Source organism: Mandrillus leucophaeus, unplaced genomic scaffold (genome assembly GCF_000951045.1).
Source record: "Mandrillus leucophaeus isolate KB7577 unplaced genomic scaffold, Mleu.le_1.0 Scaffold415, whole genome shotgun sequence".
Taxonomy (NCBI): domain Eukaryota; kingdom Metazoa; phylum Chordata; class Mammalia; order Primates; family Cercopithecidae; genus Mandrillus; species Mandrillus leucophaeus.
The window spans coordinates 993,688-1,006,699 of NW_012104421.1; positions in this window are offsets into that span (position 1 = coordinate 993,688).

Consider the following 13,012-nt stretch of genomic DNA (forward strand, 5'->3'; position numbering starts at 1 on the left):
ATTATCCAGGAAATAATACCTCATAAACAGTGTATCTTTTATATTTCATTGGTCGGACTTTATCGATGTTTTATTGGACATAGTTGATGTACCACTCTGGATCCTAGTTTACTAGCATGGATCTAGACTTTTTGATTTCAGGTCCTCTGTTGCACTTGAGGACTTACCTCACTAGTTATTTTATTTATTCAATAAATATTTATTGACTATCTTAGAATAGTCAAGCTTTGTTCTAAACACCGGAGTTGCAGAAGTGTGTTAATAGGAGTCACCAAATCTCTGCGCCCAGGGAACTTGCCTGCAAAAGAGCCCCATCATGACTTAGTTAATCGAGTCAGTTTACTAAGCCCATCTGGCTTAGTTCATCAGACCCTTTGGGAGAGTATTGAACATTGAACTATATCGTATTTTACAAAAATTGATTCTCAAATCTCAAGCAGAACTAAGGAGACTGATGTTCAAGGAGTTGGATGTATTAGGTCATTGTAAAAATCGAGAGCTTATTAACCCACATTGCTGAGTGTTTTGGAAGCAATTCGTAAATACGGTTCTTCTCATTTGGTTTTAAACCACACAACAATGACATTACTAATCAAAAATTGACAAAGGAACGCGGAGAGAAGAGAAGGATAAAAGGAATGTGGGAGGAAGGTGGGTTGCGGGGTGGATGATATTCTCAGAATGAAGAAGCAAGCGAGAAAAAAATCAAGATTTGCCGAGAATATTATCTGAGTCATGAATAGGCGTAGTAACAGGAAAACCTGCTAATGCTCCTAACTTGAATAGAGTTGACTCTAGCAGAAAAAGTGGGAAAGCTGTTGGCACCCTCATTGCAGAAGTGCATTGTTTTGATGTTCTGACTCAAGTCTTAAGCATGACATTTCATGATCAGCTAAGCCGCTGAGCAACCACACCCTATTCTTGGCAAAAATATGTATCGTATTACATTACCAAAGACAGCACAATGGAAAGTTTTTCAAAATAGTAAATAAACACCATATCTTATTTATAAATCTTGTCAAGATTTTCAAGGACTTGCCCAACTCCATGGCGAAATCCCTATTTGCTGTAGAAGATACAGCATGCAGAGTATCTGCCTGAACAGCAAGCTCCTTTTCAATTTCAACTTCTTCAGCCCTAACCAAGGGGGACTATCCTCTTTAGTGGTAAAAGTAGATCCAGGTTTTATGGCTGGAGAGAGTCCAGGGCACTCAAAAGTGAAGCAGACGGTTGTGAAAAATTATTTATGGCAGATTTTGTGATGCCTGTGTTGTACTCTGATTTAATAGGGGGAAAATGAAATCTGAAGCAGAGTGAATTCATTTTCCAAATTTTACTAGGTGTACATGCAGGTTTACACCAGGGTACTATCGCTACCCTCAGCTTCTTTTCATTGCTTTCATACTTTGCAAAAGTAAATTCTTCCCTGAACAGACTCATGAAAATACTGCATTGGGTTACCCACAAGAAGCCTCCAAGACAACACTTTTGACATCCATAGAGTGGACATTTCTTCTGCAACACATACAATAAATGACATCCTCTATGTATACTACTATGAACAAACTCACATGTCAATGAAAATCACCCCTCAAGAAAGGAGAATAATAATAAGAAACCTAAAGCAAATGACACCTCAAATTGCTCTTGCAGACTCTTTATAAAAGCATTTTATTAGCATGTGAGCGATAACATTGGCCATTTAAAGATATCAGAACATTGTCATTTTGCAAAATGACGTGTACAGACACGTGTCATTTTACTTGTGTCCAATCTAATTTTTAACAAATGTAACTTTTAAAGAAAATCCTGATTATTTTTCCATGCCTCATTTTTAAAGGGAATATTGCAAATCCAAGAAAGTTGCATAAATAATAAGCAAAATAAATCCTACTTCATTGTTAAGAAATATTTTAGTAAATATTAATTTTTACAGATTTTAGTAAATATCAGCAATAAATATTGCATATATTTTATCATATGATCAAAATGTTATTGTTGATAAGAATATTTCATTTGCATCATCTTTTTCTCTTTGTTAGGCAATCAAGTCAATTTATCATTATTATTTTTCATGTAATTTTACTTTTTTAAACATTTAATCAACAGAAATTGTATGTATTTATAGTGTGCAACATATTTGAAATATATACATACATTATTGAATGGCTAAGTTGAGCTAGTTAACATATGCATTACCTCACATACATTATTATGGTTCTTATATTATGGTTGATAGACATGTTCAATATATCACTTTTGTTCATAGATAAGGTAGATGTAGATGAATTTTTCTTACCTTTTTATTTAATCTGCCTAGCCTCTTGCATTATTCAACTGGTATTCTAGAATAAAATTTAAAGAAAAAATGAAATTACATTCAGTTGCAAGGCATTATCTTGCCCTAACCTGTCCAGCACAGACCTCAGGAGTGAGAGAAGGGAGAAATAAAACAAGATACTGAACCGCAATATTAGTATTTGAGGAAGCAGGTAGGAAAGGAAGTCGACACAAAGAAACTTCATTTTGCTTCACTGATCCATTGACTAACAGTTAGAAGATAAATAGTCATCCTTTGACATACATGGAAGATACTGGTTCCAGGACACACCCCCTCCACTCCCCCATGCCCTGACATCTTCCCCTTGCCACATATACTAAAATCCATGCATTCTCAAATCCAGCAGCCGGCCCTGTACAACCATGTATATGAATAGTAGGCCCTTTCTATATGTGAGTTTTGCATCCCATGAATATTGTATTTTCCATCAGCTTTTGGTTGAAAAAATCTGTGTATGAGTGGATCTGTACAATTCAGGCCTTTCTTGTTCAAAGGTCAAATGTGAATATGTTTACAAATACAGATATGTATTTATATAAAGTTGCAGTGTGTGTTTAAGGCATACAGAATGTGGGTCTACATTATATATATATATGTGTGCATGTGTTGTATAAAGTGTTAAAAAATGAAATGTCCATTATTTATTACTGACTTTAAAAAACTGAATGCAATCAATGACCTTGAAAACTGCTGTATAGAAATGAATTTATTTCTTCAACAAATACTTGATCATTCAACAAATATTTATTGAGCGCTTATTGTGTGCTGAGCCCTATGCTACATACTGGGATACAGTGGTTAACAAAATGGAAATGGTTCCTGTCCTTGTGGAGCTACATTCTAATGAGGGAGAGAGACATTAAATGTATATTACACAAATAAATATAAATACAAATAAAAATTTTTATGTAACTATGAACTTTGGTAAGTCCTGTGCAAGAAAACAAATGACAGAAGAGTCTAGTTCAGGGTGACAGATCTATAAAGACCTATCTGTGGAAGGAACTTTTAAGATGATATATGAGCAACCAAAAGGATTTAATCAGTAGAAGAATGAAAAAGGGACCGGGGGTGGTGGTTCACGTCTCTAATCCTAGCACTTTGAGAAGCCAAGGCGGGTGGATTACCTGAGTTCAGGAGTTTGAGACCAGCCTGGGTAACATGGTGAAATGTCATCTCTACTAAAAATGAAAAAATTAGTTGGACATGGTGGCACACACCTGTAATTACAGTTACTTGGGAGGCTGACGCAGGAGAATCACTTGAACCTGGGAGATGGAGATTGCAGTGAGCTGAGATAGCGCCACTGCACTCCAGCCTGGGTGACAGAGTGAGAATTCATCTCAAAAAAAAATTAAAAATAAAATTAAAAAATTAAAGAATGAAAAAGGGAGCACTCCAGGCATCAGGAAGAGTAAGTGCAAAGGCTCCAGGAGCACAGACTCATACCCATCTAAGCTAAAATAACCAAATCCAATCAACATATGTGAAAATTTACTCCAGAGAAATACTTCTTTAATATTGGCTTTTCCTTTGAGTGAGGATGGCATTGTTGAAGTAGCATTGATAAAGCTTGTGTCTTTTTTGAAACTTATAAGAAATTTAGTAATTAGACATGGTTCATCACACCTATTATCACACTGAGTTTCTGCAGTTACTTGGCACAAGATTTCAGAGTTCACATAGGGGAATTTCATTGAGATTGCTTTTACATAAGTAAATTTTGTAATTTTTCTGTTATTATCTTTTTTCTCTTCTTTAAAAAAAATTTTGTGGTAAATATATATGACGTAAAATTTACTCTTTTAACCATTATAGGTATATAATACTGTGGCATTAAGTATATTCACATTATTATGCAGCCATCATCTCCATCTATCTTCAGGACTTTTAAATCTTCCCCTACTGAAACCCCATACCCGTTAAACATTAATTCCCCGTTCACCCTTCCCTCAGGCTCCTAGCTATCACCATTCTACTCCCCCTCTCTATGAATCTTTCTACTCTAAGTACCTCAAATAAGTAGAATAATACATGTCTTCAAGGTTCATCCATGTTGTAACATGTGTCAGAATTTTCTTCCTCTTCCTCTTTAAGGCTGAGTAATATTCTATTGTATGTATATGGAACATTTTGTTGATCCGTTCATTTGTCAGTGAAGACTTAGGTTGCTTTCATTTGTGGCTCTTGTATTAATATATAACACTGCTATGAACATGGGCATACAAATATCTGTTTGAATCTCTACTTTCATTTCTTTTGGGTATATACCCCAGCAGTGGAATTGCTGCATCATATGGTAATTCTTTGTTTGATTTTTGGAGAAATCAAACTTGTGCTTTTAAAATTTATACATTCGGCAAATGTCCATTAGACTCCTATTATGTGCCATGCAGCTATGCCAGAGGTGGGGAATGAATGAACAGGCTTACTGTTTCGTGTGTGAGTAGTTGTTGTTACTGTTGTTCTTTCTTTAGATGGTGATAATGATTTACTGTGGAATCGTTAACTCTCTTTCCCAACCTTCTTGAGACTATATAGTGCATCGTAAGCATGCCCTCATCATCCCAAGCTTCATTAACTTGAAGTTCTGAGCCAAAGCATCAAGCTAGATGCAAACATTACATTGTCATGTCATGACTTAGGATATCTATAATAGAACCCCTCTCCCTTCTGTGTCATGTGTGGTAGTAGCCTGAAGAGAAAATTATTTCAGCTAAATCAGAGATTTGACTAACAAAAACCTGTACAAATGAAATTGTAGTATTGTTACACAAATAATACTATTGTATATCATAGTATTATATGAATTCTATTAAGATATTAAATTTGAATATGAGAGAAATAATTTTTCCATTTGAATGACATTATTCCAATAGAAGTGATACATAAGAAAAGAAAATCCACTTTGAATAAGTTTTCTTACCAAAATGTGAAACTTTGAAAGTATAGAATAGTCTTTGAAAATTTAAAGAGTTATGACAGTCAACAAAAATTAATCACCATAAGGATGAAGAAAAACAATGTTTTCATCACCATGAAATCAATCTGATCCTGCCTTCTCCTTAAGAGAGTGGTTCATTGCCAATTTACTTTTCATAATCACAGTGTTTTATTTTGTATGTTTATAACACCCCTTCTTCCAAACAAATCAAAAGCTCGTTTAGCGTAAAGTTGCACTGCAAAAAGGACAGAATCATTTACATGGAGTAGGAAAATAAACATCAAGAGAGAAAGGGTGAGATTTTTTAAAAAAACTATAGGCTGAGAAAAGATTTAGCCATTGAGCACAGATTTTTCTTCTGAGCTTCCTAGTAGCCAAAGAAAAGATGGCATCACAGAGAGTGATAGAGCTCTCATTATCTAAAAGATAAAACATAATAACCAACAACAGATTTCTTATATTTGATCATTATATTCTGAGAATTCGATGTAGGGATTCCTATATAATTAAGCTACGTAAGGAAAATTATCCTAGAAAAGTTTACAAAATCTCAGGAGTATTCCACATACACATGTTTCTATACTGGTCATTAATCAAAGCCAGGGGCATGTTTATTCACAGACTTTCCAAGGCAATTCTCCAAGAGGCCAGTATGAAATGGGCCAAGCTTGCAGCTTTCAGCTGCTACAAGGATATATAGCTTGGCCCGTTCTTTTAATAGTTTTGCATAGTCCTGCCACCCTGTATTGCTTTAAAACATACATGTTGTAATAAACACACTTCTGTTTCTCATAAAAGTCTGGAGGTGGGCAATCCAGAAGCATGGTGATACCCTAGAGTTTCAGGAAGCCAGGGCCCTTTTTCTGGTTCATAATATCCACTTCAAGGTTACTTCGTGGTTCAAGATGGCTGCTCCAGCCTTCACATCATCATTCCAGCCACACACGTGAAAGAAAAGGAAAAAGGGAGACAGGGTATGCCCCTCTCTTTATGGGCATTTCTTGGAATTGCACCCACTTGCTCCACTACATGTCCTTAGTGAGAACTGTGTCACATGGTCACACAAAACTGCCAAGAGAGGTTAAGAAATGTTTCTGTTCCGAGTGGCCATGTATGTTTGCACCAAAGTAGAAAAAGAATAGCTGTGGAGAGATGGCTAATATTTCTGCCAGAAGTATCTTTTTGTTTTGTTTTGTTTTTGAGATGGAGTCGCTCTGTCGCCCAGGCTGGAGTGTACTGGCGCGATCTCAGCTCACTATAACCTCCACCTCCTGGGTTCAAGCAATTCTCCTGCCTCAGCCTCTGGAGTAGCTGGGATTATAGGCATGTGCCACCATGCCCAGCTAATTTTGTTTTTTTAGTAGAGATGGAGTTTCACCATGTTGGCCAAGCTGGTCTCGAACTTCTGAACTCAGGTGATCTGCTCACCTTGGCCTCCCAAAGTGCTGGGATTACAGGAGTGAGCCACCGTGCCCGGCTTCAGATATCTTATTTAAAAGAACTTTTTGTCCTTTTAAAATGCAGATGGGCATTTAAGGAGGAAGTTTTTCCCCTTTATCCTTGGGACCCTGTGCTTTCCATAACTGCCAGTTTCTGTGCTGGGAAAACGTTTGGGATTTTAACTTCTAGGAAATTGCACTTGTAAAAAGAGATAAAATGCTGGATTTTTTTGAACCTATGTTTCTCTCAGTTGCACGCCATATTTTTCCCTCAGGACACCTGCATATATAGTAATCGTTTTATTGTTGTTGGCTTGTATTCAGTTCTCCATGCTGTTATCTTATATTTTATTTCCTTCTTGCCATACTCAACAAGTTCCAAATTCCTTCATGAAAGTCTTTTCAAAAGAAAGGCCCACCATAGTTTCAAGTAGGAAAGATAAAATATTCAGTTTTACCCACAAATTCCGTGTCCTTTCTGGAAACTTTAAAAATAAACCACAAAAAAATCTTAAGTATGTGAAGTAATGCATAAGTTAAGTTGGTTAATTTAGCCATTCCACAATGTTCAAAACATAATGTTGTACACCATAAATATATGCAATTTTATTTGTCAGTTATTTAAAATAAATGGTTTTAAATGAACTATACTACAAATTAACTTTAGTTATAGGTTCTTTTTTTGTATTTGTTTGAAGGATTTTGGTATTTCTTTGTGACAGTATGTATAATTATGATATGAGATAATTTTTTTAACAGAGAACCTATTAATCTAGTTCATGTTAGCAAATATAAGCAACACAGAACGGGAATAAAATTGAAGACCACACAGTGATCTGTTATATTTTAGGGGAAGAGTACTCTGATTTTCCGTGGTTTAATTGCTTTTCTGAAATTCAAATTTCCTTTCATTTTTTATCTACATTCTTCTTGGTTTTCAGAAACCATCTTTTCTTTTGTAATTCTCCTATTTGCTTTTCTTTTTCTGTACTGTCATCTCTGTGACTATCTCATATGTTAATAACTCACATGTTAATTTAACAAACATTTATCTAATGGCAGTTATGTAAAGGGTGCTGTGGTCTGTTCTGTGAATACGAGAGTTTGTAATCTTGATATTTGCTTTCACAGGATTTACAATCTAGTTGAAGGAGAGTGACACGCTCTACTTACAAACAGGGTGGCAGGTGAAAAGTACCTATAGATATATGAGACCCGTTTTGTAGGGGTACACAAAAAGGAACTATTATTATTTGCTATTTAGATTGGTTAAACAATTAAATATTAAAATGTCAAATTAAAAAATAGAAAAACGTTTGCCACCACAGAGAAAAATAACTCTTAAAGCTTGAAGCAGTGGAAGAAATCAGAAATGAAAATGATCAGTAACTCTTTGACAGGTTTAAAACTTCTATACAATAAAAAACTAGTAAAACTAATAATATTAATAATAAAACAGTGGGGAAGATTTTTTCCAATAAAAGGAGGACTCGTATCTATGATATATAAACAATGTATTCAACTATATTGAAAATATTATTAATATTCCAGCAAATAAATGAGCAAAAGGAAAAAGGTTTTAAAAAATCACAGTTAGGAGAAGGCTTTGTGGAGGAGCTGACATTAGAGCTATATCTTAAAGAGTAAAAAACATAAATTTTAGCAAGGCAGGGTTAGAAGGAGGGACCTTCCAGGCAGAAGGGACAGGATGAACAAATACACAGTAGTCAAAAGACTTGGAGTAGTTGGGTAATATTTCAATCGAGTTGGAACATGGCTTTCTATTATCCTGGGACTGGAAGCAGATCAGGGAGGTCCTTGAATGCCAAGCTGAGGAATTTGGCTTTTGTATTTCAATCCCACTCTCTGTATATTGTCTATAAATCTGTTAACAGCTCTTCACCTTATTGTCTGGCTCTGGTATAATTGTTTTATCTGTGGAGGATGATGTCATGGAAATAGAACTGAACTAGGAATCAGGGGCCTTGGATTTATGTATTACACTTGGGTTTACTATATGAATATTGCAACCATAATTCAAACCTTAACAATTAAAATGATAAGTTTCTCTATGTCAAAAAGACTACAAAAGAGAGTTTATTGCCAGGATTCTCTGTAGCATTGTGCATTGCATACAGTAGGTGCTCGGTAAGTATTTGTTGAATCTAATTCAATAACAAACCTCTTGGGTGCAGCACACCAACATGGTACATGTATACATATGTAACAAACCTGTATGTTGTGCACATGTACTCTAGAACTTAAAGTATAATAAAAATAAATTTAAAAAAACCTCTGAGACCTGTGCCATAATTTCAGCAACGTAGAATAAAGAACAAGGACAGCAGGTTTAAGGGTGCTGAACAAGTCTATCCTCCTGGTTCAGTTCAGTGCTCTGCTACAAGTTCTGTTGTTTTGTTTTGTTTTGGGGGGCAAGTATCTTTGAATTTGAATCTACATTATGATAATATTTTTCCCAGAGTTTCATTAGATCTTTCAAATGCAGAAAAATTGAGAGACATGTTCAGTAGCTACTTCTATATCCACCACCTAGAATGGTACTGATTTATTATCTCCTGCTTATATTAGGCTCTGAGCTAGACACTCTACAAACCTCTCACTCTACTGCCCACAACTGCGTGGTGGTGGTGAACGTAACTCTCATTGTCCAAAAGCCTAAAACAGAACAAGCAAGCAAACAAACAAAAACACCCTAAGCTCAGAAAGTTTCAGCAGTTTATTTCCTTAAAGCCCTTCGAGTAATAAATGCAACAGCTAGGATTTAAACTGTCTGGCTCTAAAAACTTGAGTTCTTTCCATGGTACCAAACAGCCTCCAGAATTCCTTTCTTCTACTGACTGGGGTCACAGATTTTAACCAAGCATCTACAGTATGAGAAGCCCTGAATTAAGTCTTGTAGGAAGAACTGTAAGCTGAGGCCCTTGGGGCGTCTGTCAGTTGGAGATGAATCAGATCAAATTTTACAATTGTTGAGTTTGTCACATAAGTAACACATGCCATGCTGGACACTTTGCAGGGAAAGAGAGGAAGACCATGGGACAAAGAATCTAAAATCATAATTTTTGCCCATTACACAACCTGCAATAGTGAATCAGATTGAGTAAAACAGGAGTCTTACCTTTTTCTATGTTCTCTCTGCGTGCTCTGTTCTCCACAGCTGTAAAGCCTTTCCTTAGTTTCTTTTAATTACCTAAAAGTCTGTGTACATCTCAAAGCCTTTTTCAGTTTCCATTTTCCTCTACCAAACTCCTCACTGAGTCCTTAAATATGCACTGACATCTCCCTTCTCTGAATTCTCATGGCCCTTTGCTTTACAAAGAGTCAGTATAACTTAGTGGTTATGAATACAGATTGCTTGGGTTTAGATCTTGGCCTTTTCCCTCTTTGGAGATATGATTTGGGCAAGTACTTTAATTCTCTATGCCTCAGTGTTCTCTGTTAAAGTGGATGTATCAGTTGGGATTCTGTTGCAAAGAACAGAGTTTATTCTTGCTATTTTAAGCAGAAAGTGATGTGTTACAGGATATTAAGTAAAACATAACATTTGAGTTACCAAAGAAAAAGACTCTAATTTGAGCTTTCTGAAGATTCCAGTGCTACTTTACAGAAACACATTACCATGGGAGTTGCTGCCTCTTCCACAGCCAGGAAGTCATCTGCTGAATGGAAAAGCTGAATATGAAATAGCAAGTGCTGCAAGGGCCATGCCCACCTTCCCTAATCCAGCTAATAAATGCATGTCCCATGCCTGCCTCTTGACACCTGCAAAAATAGCAACTGGTTAGCATGGTTACAAGGAAAACCTCATTGCTTTGTAGCCATTTTTACAAGCAGAGAGAGCAAAGTGTAGTAGTTTCTGCCTCACTTCCTCCTTCCAAATTTTTGTAGTACTTCAGAGTGGCCAGTTCTCAATTCCATCCAGTACCCTAGCTGCAAGGGAGTCTAGAAAATGTTTCTGGACTTCAGGCACTGGTTGGGATGAAGTTGACTGCTAATCCATCATTAAAAACATCTATGTGAGGTTAATAAATGTACCTACCCCATAGAGTTATTGTAAGGATTACATGAAATAATACATATAAAATACTTAGAAAAGTGCCTACACGTGGGACACTCTCAGTGTATGTCTATTGTCTGTTTTCATCTGTCAATGTCTCAGATGGTAGTCCTGGGGAAAGTCAAACAGCCTTTGATACAGCCCCAAATTTCCTGCCTGCTAATAACTTTGATGAACCCATTTTCTATGTAGGAGGACTGATTTCCTCATCTGCAAACTGGGGATAATAATCAGTCTCTGACTCCTACAGTTTCTGTTCATGTCACATTAGATCATGTGTGAAAGGTGATTTGAAAACTGTAATGAATGCTCTAATGGCATTAGTGTTAAATAGATACTAGATGAGTTGGCAAGTTGTGGAGTAATGCTCAAATTCCAGTTCTGCCCCTGAGAATAGCAGTCTGCTTCCTATACTTTTATCTTAGTCACCCTTACTTTATTTTTCAGAATTAGCCAGGGAAATCAAACTTTACTGCATCCCTGTGAGGAAAACAAGGCTCAGATGCTGCCATAACGACCTCCTTAAAGAGGGGAGATTAGGCCCTGCCCAGCTCTTGAAATCCTCCCAGCCCTGAGTTCTTTCCAGGAGACCCTGTGTCCCCTGTAACACTGGTTTCTGCAGCTGACAGGCTAAGCAAAGAGGCTCAACCTGAAGAAAGAGACAGGTGGCTCCAGAGCAAGGCTTGTAACGAATTCTCCCCAGGGAGAGAAATACCGAAAGTTTAGCTCACTCTTTCCTCCCATAAAGCACACTGAATGTTAACAGCTTGCTTCTGTCCAAGCTGGTGTTTTTTAAATTAAGTATTGTTAAATCCATACCATTTGGAAAGATGCTTCAGACAGCCCTGACACTCTCTCTTGATTCTGCTTTCATTTCACCTAATATGTTGTGCATGGAGCCAGTAACCAGTATTATTCGGCTGCCGCGGCTTCTGCTGGTGCTGCTGCTCACACACTTGCAGACGGCTTTAATTTAGATACCTGAAGAGGAAAAAAGAAATTTGGCCAACGCCCTGCTCAGATGCCATAAGGGGCCTTTTCCCGGCTGCCACTAATATGGATCTAGATTACCTAAAGTTTTATGTTATTTTTCCTAGGTGCTGAAAAAGTTTTAGACATGAGAAAGTCAAGAGACGTAGAAGCTGGAGGCTAAAATAAGATACTTTCCATCGTCAGGTAACATATACCCATAGTAAATCCTGGTAGCCTACTTTCCTTTTCCTATAAACATCCTCCTTCAACCACATCACTGCCCACATGTGAATATATGTGTGTGTATACATCATATATAGATATAAATGCATATATGTGAATATGAGATGAGGGTGGATTTCGATTTGGTTTATGGCTCAATGGCCAGTTCTAGCCCGCAAAGCTTCAGTCAAGTTACTTAACTTCTCTGAGCCTCAGTTTCCACATACATAAAATGGGGTGATTACTTAATTTCAAAAAGTAGTCACAAAGGTCAAATGAGATAAAAACTGTAAACTTATATTGTAAACCATAAAGATGGCATGTAAATTTTGGCCATTATCAAAATGAGTTCATTACCAAAACTTTCCCCAATCATCTTAACCCAACTTGATTTTGTTCTTCCTTTTCTGAAGTTATAGTAAATTTGTAATTTCCCCTGCACTGTGTAGCTCTGGTTGTGCAATTGCTTTTCCTAGTTTCTCTGGGTATTCCCAAGAGGAGACAATGCTGTGAGGAATCAGAAGCATGAGACAACGTGGTGGGCATCCTCCAGGCATTCAATAGGTGATTGAGGCCTGGACTTTAAAATAGTGTATTATTCGTTGACTTCATTGAGGTGACCATCTTGCTGTACATTAGCATGCCCATCAAAACTCCAAGGCAGAAATTTCTGACTCAAAATACCAAGGCAGTATTTATCTGCAAAGCAGAAAGGAATCTAGACTAGCATGCAACTGGTTGCCAGTTATTTTCTGACCATGCCGATTATTTTTCTATTCCTCTACAAATAGTATCTTGTCATTAGCATTGTTGCTACTTTTCTTTCTCCCATTACCTGTTCTTCCCTTTGCATCTGCTTAATGAGCAGGGTTTATGTGTGAAGAGGGAGAAGGTGGTATTAGGTAAAATGTTCCATTAATAGAACTAGTTGAAACTCTTCAGTTAATGACTCTGATAGGAGGGAAAAAAATAAACCCTTTAGCAGAAAGCTCTGGTGTGTAACAGAAAGACACATA